This window comes from Nicotiana sylvestris, chromosome 12, assembly GCF_000393655.2.
Source record: "Nicotiana sylvestris chromosome 12, ASM39365v2, whole genome shotgun sequence".
Classification (NCBI taxonomy): Eukaryota; Viridiplantae; Streptophyta; class Magnoliopsida; order Solanales; family Solanaceae; genus Nicotiana; species Nicotiana sylvestris.
The window spans coordinates 74,165,474-74,181,935 of NC_091068.1; positions in this window are offsets into that span (position 1 = coordinate 74,165,474).

Below are 16,462 nucleotides of genomic sequence, written 5' to 3' on the forward strand. Positions count from 1 at the left end.
GAAGTATTTTCTTGCCTTAAGGTAATCAAACTTCAAGGCTAAGACTATTCAATTTTGGGTGGTTTGTCTTTATTTTCTTATCATTAATTTCGCTATTCATCTGTTTTCTCAATTTGTATCACGTTATATGACATATCTTTAAAATCGAGTATAAATTCAATTGTTATTCGATTTTGAGGATAAACACACACACATATATATATATATATATATATATACACACACATATATATCATGGCGCAATTATTGATTTGCACCCGAAGCGGAAATGTATTTTACATATTGGACAGACACAGAAAACATCGGAATAGTTACCTATAATAACGCATAGGCTAATAAAAGTTGATGAAGGAGATAAAAGATTACCAAATCACCAATACAAACTTCCAAATTAGCAGAGGCCCTTATCTTGCCATATCGCGTTGTCGCTTCCTATTTTTACTCTCTTTCTTATGACTCTTCGTCCTTTTCTTTTGAGTTTTTAACGTTAAAACGACCTTTTTTAAATAAAAAAAAAAAAAATTTGGATCCATCCCAATTCAATTAACACGGAAATCGTCGGTCAATCTATTCTCTTAATAGATGATAACATTCTCGATTGATTTCATTTCACGTAAGGTTATTTTCGTACAACAATTGATCTGCCACAAACTCTTTGAATTTTGAACAACTATATAGTTTCCAACTTTGAAACCTTAATTTCCAATTTTGTTGGTTATTCTTTTATAAGCCTTTAACCAAGTTAGGTCCAAGGTCCAGAAACCCGTTTGGATATTAGGATTATGATCGTGACACCATTAAATGTTATTTCATGTCGTAACCTCACAGAGCCTGAAACAATGGCTGCAGGGACTTCCTTTTTCCTTTTTTGTGTCAGCCAAACTGTCCTTCGCTCTGCTCTTCCAAGTATTACCTCCACATACCTGGTCATGTCCTGGGGACTTCCCACGTGTACGGCCAGATGTCTGCCACTTGATTCCCATCTAGTTCCTAGTTTGGTCCCCTTTTTGGCTTGTCTTCTAGTGTACTCCTCATATTAGATTTAGCAAATTAAGCTTTTCAATATAGTGTATTAGTCTTATTAACAGTTAAAAAGTATAGTTCAGTGTACAAAGCATTTCGTATTCACCGGGAAGGTCGAACCCTAAGCCCTAAGGAGGTGCGACATAGACAAATTAATCTACCTTGATCCAAGCATTAATGGTTGACTTCATGGCTCGAACCCATAATGTATGTATAGGTTACACGGAACAACTATACTGTTAGGAGTCGTTTGGTTGGAAAGAAGTTATTTCAGGATTAATTATCCCCGGATTAGTTATTTTACTTTTCCATGGGACTAAAAAAAATACTACAATCCCGGGATAATTAATCTTAGGATTAATTATACCGCAATTTTCTACCAATCAAACATGAAATAAATTCTTCTTAAATTTAATTTCGAAATTAATTATCCATTATCCCCGTACCAAACAAGCCCTTATTCCCATTCATAACCATTGCGTAAGATAAATCCGGAAATTCTTGTATTGCTATCGAGTATGGTTGAATCCTATTTTTATTGATTTGGCTGTAATGTGACTACATAGGCAATAAGAATTTATATAATCAGACATAAACTTTCTTGAAATTGAGGCGTTTGTTATTGGTTTTAAGGCAATAATGTGACTTTCCTGTGAGAAGGCTGCAAAGGTTAACTGTCTGATCTATTCCTCTTTTAGTCCTCAACTGCTACGATCAAATGGGTTTGTGTGATTGGAGGCTCGAGATCAGCGGACTTTTAGCGATTTGTCATTGATTCTGTTTACTCGAAAATACGATTAACAATTTAATTTAATTTAATTTGTGATTTAGTTCAATACTAATTAATAATCAAAAAATCTGAAGTATAGATGAAAGAAATAAGTAAGACCAAACCAATAGATAAGCCAGCTTCGATCTCGAGCCCAAGTGACCTCGAGATTGGTCAAGAACAAAAAGCAAGAATAATAAAGTTAAAGGACAATTGTGATGAACAATGAGCAAGAAAAGTAAGAGAGTATATTCTTTGCCAATGATTAGATTATCTTTACAAATAATTGGGGTGCCCTTTATATAATAGGGGAACCCTAAATAAGGTACATTTCTATTTACAGTAAGGAATCTTATTGGGGCAGCTGTATAACCGCCTAGTACGGATTTGTACTAATTCGTACAAATCTATTCCGGAATTTACACCATAATCTTGCAGACGTGGCGAGAATCTTGTCCTTCTGTAACAAACTCATAACGTCACTATCTCGGAGTTGGTCATATTCGGCTTCGATACTCATCGTACTTTGATCCTCGGGCATTGCACTTCGAGCTTCGAGTCTTGTCCATCGAGCTCGAACTCGACCTTGCCTGAACTCGAGTTTAAGGTGACCCCTCGAGCCTGAAAAATCGGGCATACCTGATTTCGATTGTATACAGATAGTTCCGCGTTTCTTAGAGTAAGGTGATAAGAAACGATTTGAATCTCGATTTTTCAGAATCTCTGATGATGACATCATTCCTGTGACGTAAGCGCTCGAGTGACCGAAATGTTCTGTCAGTTCATTTCCCCAAAATATTAAATGCATGCTAGTACTGGTCGGCCACTAGCGCCGCCGAACCGTCGCCGCTCATCTATAAATATGGGGCTCCTCCTTTGAATTAAAAACTTTACTCCTTTATCAAATTTATTCTGATTACCTTTCCTCTTCATTTTTTTCTCTAATCATCTGTTTTTACCGCCCTTTTAAGCGCTGGGAAATACCAAATTGCCATAAAACACCACACTCTGTTACCTTCTGCATCTCTTAGCTTAAAACTATGGCCAAAACTTCTAAAATAGTCCCCTAAAAAGAGAAAGCACAATCTTCTTCCCGGTCGACCAAACTGGTGGCGCCGCCGGCTCTTCGCGAAATCACTCTCGGCCCCTGTGTGATAAAGAAGGATTTCAATATTGAAAATTCCCCAATATCCTAGGTCAATACGAACACGTATCTCGATATATCAGTTCGATATTGAAAAAGTACCTCAAGGCCATGAAGAAGGATTGTAGCTGGGGAGACGAGGTCGTGATACAGATCCCCGACCCCGTGGAAAGTATCACTACTCATGTGGAGGGGTTCTTAAGTATTTACACTTACCCCTTCACACTGTGTCCCCTCGATCCGGTAGTGATCGATTTTTGCAAAAGTTACGAGGTTACCTTCTGCCAGATCCATCCTTCCTTCTGGCGCATCGTGACTATGTTGCACTATATTTCCAACAAGGCCGAGGGATTGGAGTTTACCCTCAACCATATCATTGGGCTGTATCCGCCTCAGCTGTTTCGAGGGCTCATCGAGCTTCAACGTTGATCGAAAAAAGCCTTCTTCGCTAGCAACGATGAGGATAAAGATCGAGGCTGGATGAGCCGGCTTATCAGAGTGAGGACCTCGGATGTCATCCCTAGGGGGAAAATGTCATTCCCGGAGAAATGGAACTTTAATCGTAAGTGAAGTCTTTTTCCAAATACCTATTCATATTCCGTTTACGTGATTCGTAATGCCTTTACTTTTTCTGCAGCTGTTGTTTGGATTCCCCACGTGGTCCCCGACCTCAAGGGCTGGGTCAGAAAGTTATATGCCACCTCCTCGTACGATGAGCGCAAATGGCGTGAATTATCGAGGGGCAAATGGGAGGCCAAACATCATGGTAAGTTCTCTTCCCAAAGTTTTGATACTTTTTGTTTATTGGTGATGCCACCTTATTCATGCTTATCTGCGCAGGCATCGGAGATGTCTCCGAAATAAGGTCAGCCCCGCCCGGAAAAGAGACCGAGTCCCCGGTTCTGAAACCGGGGAAATACAACCAAAGAAAGAGGGCTTCGAAGCCGAAGATCCCTAGGGTGAGAGGTCCCCTACTCAAAAGCCAAGGAGGAAGCTTATCAACGTGGACTTGTATTCAACCATCCAACATCAAGAAGACGAAGAGAACGAAGGCGAACAATCAGCGCTGGTGCACCGAACTAGGAAACCAGTCGAGGCCGCCAAGTCCTCCGAAACTAAAACCTTGCCTCTTGGTGAAGGAACTCCGAAGAAAGACTCAGGCAAAGCCCTTGAGTCCCCCGAGATCGAGATCATTCCCCCTTCTTCAACAAATACGCCGGAGGGGACAAGTGCCGAGAGGGTCGAAGCTAATCAGAGCTCCCCGAGTGAGGAGCTCGGGGCCGTGACAATGGGTCACTCACCTTCTCTACCATGTTACTTGATGACGTCCAAATCCACTACTAAAAAGTAAATGGACATGGTCGCATGCAATATAATTTACCCAACTATGAGTTGGGTCGAATCCCACAGAGAACAATATGTAGGCGATTAGGAATGTAAGAGAATTATCACTTATTATGCAATGCCAAACACTTAGAATTGATTTTAGAAATGTTTATACCTAAATGCAAAAATATAAACTAACCTAAAAAGCAAGTAAAATGATCAATGGCTACAAGTATGGATGCATTGGGAATTACACTCAAGTAACGATCCAATGTATTTCACGATTTAACAAATATGAGCGAGTTTATTGTTAATTAGCCACAGGTAATAATTCTATATTAGCTTCTTCCAAAGACTAATAAGACTTCCCAATTGAATTATCCCTAAATCAATTAAGAGATTAAGCACACCCGGATATGGCTACAAGTAGTTCAATCCTATCCCTAGGTAGAATCTATAAAATGAGGGTTAAAGCATCAAGTTCTTGTTAATTAATCTTTTCCAACCCCAAATAATCTTTTCCAAAATTAATTTGAAGTTAATGGGCGAGTCCTAGGGTTAACTAATCCCTTTGAAAATATTAAAGAACAAGAATAATTAAAATAACAATAACTCACATCATAAAAAGATAAAAATCATTCAATACATAAGCACAACAAGATATTTAATTCACACTTTAAACAAGAATATTTTCATAAATAAGATTCAAGTATTGGATAAAATACTACACACTTAGATATTCAATACAAAGCAAGGAAATGACGAAATGAACATAAATGGGTAAGAAATTCTCAATCAAAAACTTTAAATCTTCAAGACCCAAGTATGTGTGCAAACCCTAGCTTCCAAAACTTGTTCTCACTAGTCTTGAAGACTGAAAATAAACCAAAGATCCCTTACAAATGAGCAAATCGTGTATTAAATGGTTTGGGGTGAAAATGTGAAATTTCAGAACTTCCCAGTTTTTCCGCCCAGTTTCCTCTTCGCGTTTGCGGTCGCGAAGGTTTGTTTTCTTTAGCTTCGCGTTCGCAGTTGTACCTTCGCGTTCATGAAGGTTTGATTTATGCTGCTTCGCATTCATGAAGGTTTGATTTCTGTTGCTTCGTGTTCGTGATTTATGCTTCGCGTTGGCGAAGGTCTGACTTTCTGCTTCTTCGCGTTTGCGTTCGCGAAAGGTAAATCACTGGGCAGGTTTTTATTGTCCATCTTGTTCCTTTTTGACTTGTTTTCACTTGGTTTCTTCACCGTCACTTCTAAATCACATACAACCTGTAAAATAGAAGTAAATAACATTAAACACATTATTTTATTAACCAAACATAGCAAAAATCTAAATTTAAAGACGAGATAAGTTGGTAAAATACCCACTTATCAAACCCCCAAACTTAAACCATTGGTTGTCCTCAAGCAATTCGACAACTAAGGACATCCTTCAGTAAAATCATCAATAAAGCTCAATGACATACTAAACACCGTTTCAAGTCAAAAAGGTTCAAATTAAACACAATCTAGTGACTTCGGTTGGTACCAACAATTAATCCAAAACATATAAATTGCCAACAAATTTTCACAAATTTCATTTCAATTCAAGTGCTCAAACGCTACATTAATCAAAGTAACAACTAAGTCATGACACTAAAGCTTCAAAATTTGCCTTATTATCACAAATAATTTTCTTTTGTTCATTCCTCCCAATGGGAGGTTGGATTAAGTTCATAACTCAAAATTTTCATGTACCCTCACACTTAAGAGAGAATCCCAACTTATAAATTGCAATTTAAACACACATGGGATATCAAATGGAAAGAATAAACTCTCACTCTCTCAAAGATGTTCAAATGCCACAAAAGTAGTGTCATAAGCTTGCCCTTCATGTATTTCACCACTAATGTAGACACACTTGGTTCAAAATTAAGTAGGACTTAAAGGATGGTAATGTAGGCTTTTAGTTAAGGTATGACACAATTTGGATAAGAGTGACCCAAAACCTCCCTAAGCACTACACTTTGCAACAATTAAAGCACACTTCCTTCAAAAATATTTCCATCCTTTCTTCACTTTTTATTCCACATCTAATCTTCCCTTTTTTCACAACTTCTTATTTTTTCTTCCCCCCCCCCCCCCCTTTTTTATTTTTACTTTTTTCAAAATCAAGGAAGGTTCCACTTTTTTTTTTTTATTACCTTTCACCTTTTAAGCAACTTCCACAACACAACTTTTCCAACTTTCACCCCCAAACTTTGGCTTTTAGCCTATGTTTATACTTTCAAAGTACTTAGGGAGGTAGGGTACAAAAAGCTAGATCAAGAAAGAACAAATGGTTAAAGCTTGTAACATAGTTGCCAAAGAAGAAGTTTAAAGGCCCAAAAGGAGTTGACTAGGAAAAATATGCGAGGGTAAAAAATTTAAAGCACAATAACGGACCAAGGAAGGCCTAACATTATTTTTTAAAACCATGTTAGTCTAGTATTTCACCTTGAAGCACATTCCGGGCAAGTTCTAAACTACAAATAATGCAAAAGAACTCATAAAAAAATCTCACCACACATGACATATGTAAACTCAAGTGACATATAAATCCAAAATCCAATTAAAACCAATGAACCTGAAGAAAATCACATATAGCCTAAAAGGCTATTTAATGAATCAAAGATCCAAAAATAGAACCAAAAAGTCACAATACTTCAATTATTTTTCTTTTTCAAAGACCAAAAATTCATATACCGAGGTTTAAATTATGTTGGTACCAAACAAGCCACACGCTGGTCTATGGAGACAAGATCACATCCAAAAACCAATTTATTCACTACTAGATACCAAACTAACTAAAAAAAATATTTTCCTAAAAAAAACTAAACAAGACTAATCCCTTAAGAAAGTTGTCACACCATCCATCATAGGGAAAAGTCACCCGATTCGACACAAATTATTTCCTTGGAAAAGAACCGCAGCATAAAGAAAAACTAAGGATTTTAATTAATACTACTATAAGTAAATAAAGTAGCAAAATAATAAAATAATAAATACTAAAAATAAAAACTAATGCTAATATGCTAGAATTAAACTTCAAATTACTACTATTAAAATTAATGTCAACCAATCTACACAAGTTCACAAAAAATGTTCATGTTCCACATACATCCACCATATATAAATGAAATCATGTTCCAACTACGTCATATATAAATGAGTCACCCCAACCTAAAGTGTGGCACTATCCTCAATGCAACTAAATAAAATAAGATAAAATGAAGGAGGTGCTCCCTGAAACCGCATCAGTCGGAGCCGGAGGTGGTGGGAAATTTGAGCTCCAAATCTGCATCATCATCGTCCTCTAATTCATGTGAGCCACAAAATGAACTCAGCTTGTGCATCATCTTGGATAGAAATTTGCTATTCTTCATTTCATGCTCCTTGAACTTCCTCTTACTCTTCTCAATTTTCCCTTGCCGGCGGCTCATATTCTCCAACCTGGTGTTCATGGCCTCCACCTTGCTCGTGATTGCTTTTTTGCTCTTTGACCACATCATCCGTAGATGGTGGGGACAGTAAATGTGCTAGCCCCAAGTGAGCCAATAGAAAGGCCAGCTATAAGTTGCCTAATATGCGCATCTACTCCAAGAATCTAAGTGGATAAGTGGCGCATATTGTGAGGGCTGGACTAGAGTGGTCCCATGGGGTCAAATGACCCTGATGCAGGTGCAAAGGATCTGGTGGGATCAGTGGTGGCCTCAAAGAATTGCCCAAACGAAGAGGATGTAACATCAATCCTCCTCTTTTTCTCAACATCATTGGCTTTCCGGGATGGATCATTGGCTTTCCGGGACCTTTCTCAACATCATTTGGGAGTTTAAGCACCCTAGCATCATAGAATAATCTAGTAATCAAGGATGGGAAGAATAGGCTCTTGGACCTACCATGCGTGGCTTCCTCAATTTCTTGAATAATGTGCTCCCCCACGTTCACAGGCAGTCCATCCATGATAGCAGCAATTATCAATGCCCTCTCTGGTGTCACATCAGTATCATTTGTAGAGGGAAAAACCTTTGCACTAATAATAGTAAGCCATGTCTTTGCCTCAGCCGTGAAATCATGAGACTCCCTTGTGTACTGACATCCACTTCGGGGTAACCCCATCATGTAACTTATCCACTAGCCACTGGTTTTCTCCTACTTTAGCTCTGTCTCTATAGACCTCATTATCAGCATTGGGAAGGCCATAAATATCGTTGATTATCTCAGGGCTGAAATGGACTTGCATGGCCCGCACAGTAGTAAATAAGGTACCTTGGAAGTCGGTCCTTAAGGCGTTTGCATAGAATTCCAAAACTATTGTATGGTTGGCATTATTTGTTTGCTCAGCAAAACAAATCCACCTGCTTTCTATCAATCGTGTGTAGAAGCCCGTCATTTTAGCTTCGACCTTTTCCATGTTTATGCCTCTTTCCCGGACGATGGTCTTTAACAAGAGTTCATCATATTTCCGCTCACATACTGGAGATAGAAATCGGTCTATCAAAGGGTTCCTCTTTTTTAGCTTCGAAGACATGTTTTTGCTCAATTTCATTATGTTCCGGATCCATTTTATTTCCAAAGTACCTACAAAATTGACCAACAATGTTAAAAACACATATAGACACTTAAAACAATGTATTAGGAAGTATTTAGGCCAAAGAAATGGGTGAAAAAGATCCCAAGCAGAGTTGTGCAAAGCTATAGTTTTTCGCCAATTTTGGAATGCAGTGGTTGTTCTTCGCGTTGGCGAGTAGACCATCACATTCGTGAAGAGAAATTTTTTTTGCCCAGATTTAGACCTTCGCATTTGTAAAGGTCAAAAAGTTCTTGCCCAGGCATTTGCCTTCGCATTCGCGAGAAGACCCTCGCGTTCGTGAAGGTCATCTCTCTCGCCCAGCCCTATTTTTCTTTCAAGCATTTTGTCAAACAGTGTGTGTGCCCTCTTTTCTTTCTCGTTTTTAATCAATTTTCGCACACATCTTGCCCAAAAATTTACACTAACAAACACATTTTCACTCAACCAACCTCACCCAGCAAGCTCAATAAATTTCACACACGAATTTGACATTTAAGACTTCAATTTTTTGAACCCTAAGCACCAATCAAACATGATTGTTCTTCTATTGTTTCACACTAAGAAAGAGAAGAAAGATTTAAGAGGGAAGAGAGGAAATCACATACCTTGAGAATGGAGAAGGAAAATCGCAAAAGACTTGAAGATTATGGATGATTTGATTTTTGGGGGATTAAGGAGTAGAGGGAACTATTGTTTGAGTAAAGAGGTGTTAATTTCTCGTTTCCAGTAGGTTTTGGATTTTAAATTACCTGACCTTACGCGTATGCGAGAGCTGTGTCGCCTACGAGAAGCATAAAAACTGTCTAAGTGTCGCAAACACGAGGAGGTCAACACGAACACGAAGGGTTAAAATTTTATAAACCTTTGCGAATGCAATAGACCATTGCGAACACGAAGAATAGTTTTTTGCAGTTCTGCAGTTTTGGCAACTACTGGTTTTGGCTCTCCGGACCACTCCGACCTGCTCAAATCAACTCCAAAAAATTTGAAACTTGGCAGATTAGTTAAAAATAATATTCTAAGCTATTCTAAAAAAGAAAATTTGAAAAATGACCAAAAAATTTTGAAAATGATGGGTTGCCTCCCACCAAGCGTCGTTTTTAACGTCGTGGCACGACTCAAATCAATTTACCACTTTTCTCGCCACTTTGATGATATGAATTGGGCAAACAACTTGGAATCAAGCTTGTGACCACGAGCGGTGGAGGTGGTAAGTAGATGATCAAGCCAAGCATTAATATTTTCATTTTGATCTTCTTTGCTTTCAAGTGAGGAATATCATTTTGCCTTCTTGTTCCCTCAAATTGTAAAATGTATGGCCTTTGTCTTTCCTCCTCGCAATCCCTCATTGACTCGTATAGTTCAATTCCCATATCACCATATAATTCCAATGTTGAAAAATGCTTGGAATGTGACATCAAACCTCCAAATTTCAATTCTTCCAGGATTTTGACATCCTCTTTTTCCCCCGAACTAGAGTCAATCTCAACCATATTTTCATTTACACCGGTTGACTCTAATTTCATATTTTTTTGGCATCGCTAACACTCATGGAGTCGGTTGGCGGATGTTCAATTCTTGATTCCTCAAAGTAAAGCTCACTTTCTTCCTCGTAGTCGGACTCTTCTTGACTTCTTTCCGCACTCTCAAGTTGGTGGGCATAGTGGGCCTCAACCAATATTTTCATTTGATCTTCCAAAGTGTGGATGTGTTCATTATTTTGAGTCAAGACTAGCTTCAAGTCCTCGAGTGCAAAGTTGTGCTTCTCCTCATTTTCAAGAATTTCCTCAAATATGAGCATCATTTTCTCATTTTGATCAATTGAAAGTTTTTCTTAGTTTTGATCAAGTGCTAAGGAAGGATTTTTGGCTTTAACCTCTAAGGAAGATTCTTGGCTATCATTAACTTCCGAGGTTTTTTTGAACCTCTAAAGCTTCAAGCATTTCTCCCATTTGTGAGTGCAGCCTTTCAAGCGCCAAGTCATGTTGAAGACTATTTTCTAAAAGCTCTTCCAAGGCACTTTGCTCTTTGTTTCCTCTTTCAATTAGGCATTCTAGCATGAGCTTAAACTCTCTATTTTGACCATGCTCAACTTCTTCCACTTCCATAGCCCTATCATTTTCATCACAAAAAGAAGAATCATCATAGTGGGGGCTTGGGGAAGGGAAGGACAAATAAGCACAATGCTCCCAATGACCATTTTGACGACCACACTTATCACAAAAACTCCGCTCATGGGTTTGAGATTTTGTGCACAATCTACCCCCGGAAGAATTTAAATAATTTTGCCACGAGTGTGGTCCTCTACCATAAGGACAAGGGACATCAAAGTATGAACAACTACCATCCGACCAATTTTCATTATATGATGTCATTTTTCAAAAATAAGAAAATAAACAAGAAAACTAGACCAAGGTAAGAAAAATTAATTGCAAAAATATTCACAAGTTTGGACCAAAGCACTTATGCTTATTTCTCAAACAACCTAAATTACACCAAATTGTTCCCCGGCCACGGCACCAATTTTGATGATGTCCAAATCCACTACTAAAAAATAAATGGATACGGTCACATGCAATATAATTCACCCAACTATGAGTCGGGGTCGAATCCCATAGAGAACAATATGTAGGCGATTAGGAATGTAAGAGAATTATCACTTATTATGCAATGCCAAACACCTAGAATTGGTTTTAGAAAATGTTTATACCTAAATACAAAAATTTAAACTATCCTAGAAAGCAAGTAAAATGATCAATGGCTACAAGCATGGATGCATTGGGAATTACACTCAAGTAATAATCCAATATATTTTACGATTTAATAAATATGAGCGAGTTTATTGTTAATTAGCCACGGGTAATAATTCTATATTAGCTTCTTCCAAAGACTAACAAGACTTCCCAATTGAATTATCCCTAAATTAATTAAGAGATTAAGCACACCTGGATATGGCTACAAGTAGTTCAATCCTATCCCTAGGTAGAATCTATAAAATGAGGGTTAAAGCATCAAGTTCTTATTAATTAATCTTTCCTAACCCTAAATAATCTTTCCCAAAATTAATTTGAAGTTAATAGGCGAGTCCTAAGGTTACCTAATCCCTTTGGAAATATTAAAGAACAAGAATAATTAAAATAACAATAACTCACTTCATAAAAAGATAAAAATCATTCAATACATAAGCACAATAAGATATTAATTCACACTTTAAACAAGAATATTTTCATAAACAAGATTCAAGTATTGGATAAAATACTACACATTTAGATATTCAATAAAAAGCAAGGAAATGACGAAATGAACATAAATGGGTAAGAAATTCTCAACCAAAATATTTAAATCTTCAAGACCCAAGTGTGTGTGCAAACCCTAGCTTCCAAAACTTATTCTCTCTAGTCTTGAAGACTGAAAATAAGCCAAAGATCCCTTAAAAATGAGGAAAATCGTGTATTAAATGGTTTGGGGTAAAAAAAATGTGAAATTCCAGAACTGCCCAGTTTCCTCTTCGCGTTCGCGACTACACCTTCGCATTCGCGAAGGTTTGTTTCCTTCAGCTTCGCGTTCGCGACTACACCTTCGCATTCGCGAAGGTTGTACCTTCGTATTCACGAAGGTTTGAGTTCTGCTACTTCGCATTCGTGATTTATGCTTCGCGTTGGCAAAGGTCTGATTTTCTGCTTCTTTGCGTTTGACCTTCGCGTTCGCGAAGGGTAAATCACTGGGCAGATTTTTATTGTCCATTTTAGCTCCTTTTCTTACTCGTTTTCACTTGGTTTCTTCACCATCACTTCTAAATCACATACAACCTGTAAAATAGAAGTAAATGATATTAAACACATGATTTTATCAACCAAACATAGCAAAAATCTAAATTTAAAGACGAGATAAGTTGGTAAAATACCCAATTATCATTACTCCGAGGAGACAATAAAGGACACTCGGGCTATGTGAATGCCTGACCCGAGCAAGGTTCTCGAAGAAGACCCTTTTTGGGACTGTTTCACCGGGGTTGACGATTCCGTTGACCTTAACGATGCATCCACCCTCTTCGAAGAGGCTCAATGTCTCTTCTCTCGGGTAAACACTATCTTTTATTGTTGCAATTTTCTCTTTTCTCCCCTTCCTTTGACTGGCATGTCTTTTTTTCAAGTTTAGGCCATCATCAAGTTCAGGGCTGAGCTGGGCCAATGTGAGGCCGAGCTCAAGAAAACTTTGGATGAAGAGAAGGCCTTGAGGCTCCTTTGTAGCCAAAATGAGGAGGAGCTCAAGGTTCTTCGGGCTGACTTGTCCAAGGCTCAAAGAAACGAGGCCGAGATAGATGAGCAGGTAACTGTAATTGTAATAGAGTATGGTTTTCTTAGCCTTACTGCGAAGGTTATCACTTCGATCTCTCATCTGCAGCAAAAGTTGGAGATGATTGGGCAGCTTCGGGGTGAGGTCGATTAAGTTAAGACTGACTGCCATCGATGGAAAGAGAACATAGATCGGTTTGCTGCTAATAAAGAAGTTGCTATAGCCCAACTGGCCTCGGCTGAGACTCAGCTCCGAGGTATTAAAGTGAAGAATCTGGCCCATGCCAAGAAAATCGAGGAGCTAGAGACAGAACTTGCTAAAGCCGGGGTCAAGGTTGTAGAGGCCAAGGTTGAAGTTGAGAAGACGAAGGCTACGGCTGATAAGACTATTGCCGTATACTTAAGGGATTCCGAGGCTGTTCAAGTAGTGCTGAGGGAGGCCTCTGACCGAGAAAAATGGAGTAATAATTTGGCCAAGTTCCAAGCCTGGAGGGAGACTCTCGAAGAAATCCACGCCTGATGATTCAACCTCACTGAAGAAATAGCCCAAGCAAAGTCGTTGGAAACCGATGCCAGGTTTTTCGTCTCTTCTGATGATGAAGATGCTGTTAGTGGTTCTAAGGGTGGGGGAGATGAAGATGGAGTCTCCGAGGAGGAGGTTCCCGAAGATGCGTCTCCTGAGGATGCAGCTCCCGAAGATGTGGTTCTCGGGGATGTGGCCCCCAAAGTAGATTAGGTTCTTGGCCTTTTATTTTTGTTTCTTTTTTTGTGTAAAGTCTCCTTGCGGATGTTGTGAATATCTTTTATAAATATCTCCAATAAATATAAAGAATTCCCTTGCTTCATCTCCGATTCTGCATTTGTCTTTATTTTGTGAAAAGTTTTGATAACTTCAACGATCAAGTGGACATTGGTTCAGATTCTAAATATAACAAACCCTTAGGTTTTTTAATAATCAATGGGCGATCTTCGAGCTTATAACAGAATACCTCATAAGGTTTATGGTAATCCTCGAGCTATGCCCTGGTTAATTTGATGCGAGCTCGGGATGACGGGACTCTTTAGTCCGAGTTGAGTGAGAGCAAGGTCTCGAACTCTATATGTTTTGGCCCTTATGCATATTTATATCAGCCCTTAGGCTCTTTAAATTAGGCCAATTTGGCCTCTAAAGTGGCTATACTTTTTCCCTCTTTTCGGCTAAAAGACTTAGTGAAAATTTTCCTATGCCTTAGCATGTGTTTTTTGTACCTGTTGGGTCTTTCAAAGGTTCTGCCGATCGGAACCCCATGTGTAATTCGTTTGTGTAACGATAATCGAATACCTCTTGAGGGTTTTTCGAAGGCCAATATTATCGAAGCCTTTAAATTATTCGAGGGCTGATTTTATCAAAGCCCTTTATCTTTTGCTTTTGCTGAGGGTTGCCTGATTCAACCAGATTTTTCAAAGTGTTTGAAGGCCTTTAATTTATGGTAGAAGTCAGACATCTCCGAGATGCATTATTTCGGTCATAGCCTTTTTATATGACTATAGTCTTTAATGTGGTCGTAGCTTTCGGGTATGTCTCTTGGACTTATTTCCCGATAACCTTTTGAAGTTCGAAAGGTTAATCCCCGAGTATGGGCCTTGGCCTTTATATCGAGGGGATACCTCTTTGAGGTCTTATGAATTCGAGTTTTCAATAACTAGGATGTGTCGACTGGCAATGATAGTCCCGGAGTATTTGGGGTGTATTTGCGTTCTGGCCCTTGGGCCGTTTCTCGTAGAATTATAAGTGTAAAGCTTATATAATAGTAGACTTCTTTGATACACAAAGTGTTTTGAATAGAAAGAATGTTTCTTTGAATAATTGATACATGCGTACATGTTTTCCTGTCGGGGATCGACTATTCTATAGGGACACGGTTCATCCGACCATTTGGCCCATTATAAAGTTCTCCTATCGAGGTCCTCTTTGGCATGAAGTATTTTCCTCAAAAATATATCCTTTGAGGGTGATGCCCTCCAGTATTTGAGGTTGATTAAAAATAAGCCTTGGATACTGTTGAGTTCTCCTTAGGTAGCACATAGTTGTTGCCTCGTTAAAAACCTCGCTGGTAAAACCCATTTGGGACAAAATCTAATCTAAGGGAAAAGGATTGCAATGCGTGCTTTAAAACCTAAGACCTTCGTGTAGAAAGGTATCTTCGATGTCTTCCATAGGTCACCTACAATGGATTAGTTTTAAATTCAAATAGACAAAAGGAGAAAATCATACCTTAACAATAGTATCGTTTCAGTAGTGATACATTCCAATTGTTTGGCAGTTGTTCATCTTCAATCGTGCTAAGTTTGTAAGATCCTTTGCATACAACTACGATGACTCGGTACGGTCCTTCCCAATTCGAGCCTAGTTTCCCTTCATTCAGGTCTCGAGTATTGAGGGTGACTTTCAACAGAACTAAGTCCCTGATTCCAAAGTGTCGAAGGTTGGTCCTTCAATTGTAGTATCTCTCGATTCTTTGCTTCTGTGTGGCCATCCGAACAAGTGCCACCTCTTATTTTTTATCTAATAGCTCGAAGCTAGTATTCATGGCCTCGTGATTTGACTCCTTTGATGCATGTTAAAAACTAGCACTGGGTTCTCCGACCTCGACATGGATAAAGGCCTCGAAGCCATATACTAAAGAGAATGGGGTATCCCCTGTGCTAGACTTCGATGTTGTTCGATCTGCCCAAAGGACCTCGGGTAGAACTTCTCTCCATTTTCCCTTTGCATCGTCTAACCTTTTCTTTAGGTTTTGAATGATATTTTTATTTGTTGACTCGGCCTGTCCATTTCCAGTTGGGCAGTACATTGTTGATAAGATACTCTTTATTTTATATACTTCGAGGAACTCCTTCACCTTGCTTCCGACAAATTGTTTTCCATTGTCACATACAATCTCGGAAGGCATCCTGAACCGACATATGATGTGGTCCTAGATGAAGTCGATAAATTCCTTTTCTCTGACCTTATCGAAGGCCTGTGCTTCCACCCATGTAGAAAAATAATCAGTCATAAATAAAATAAATTTAGCTTTACCTGGGGCCATTGGTAGAAGGCCGACTATGTCCATTCCCCATTTCATGAAAGGACACGAGGATAGGACCGAGTGGAGTTGCCCTCCGGGCTGATGGATCATCGATGCAAACCATTGGCACTTATCACATTTTTTGACAAACTCCTTAGTATCTTTTTCCATGCTGTCCCAGTAATACCCTGCTCTAATAATTTTGTGAATCAAGGACTCGACGCCGAAGTAATTCCCACAAGTACCTTTGTGGATTTCTCTTAG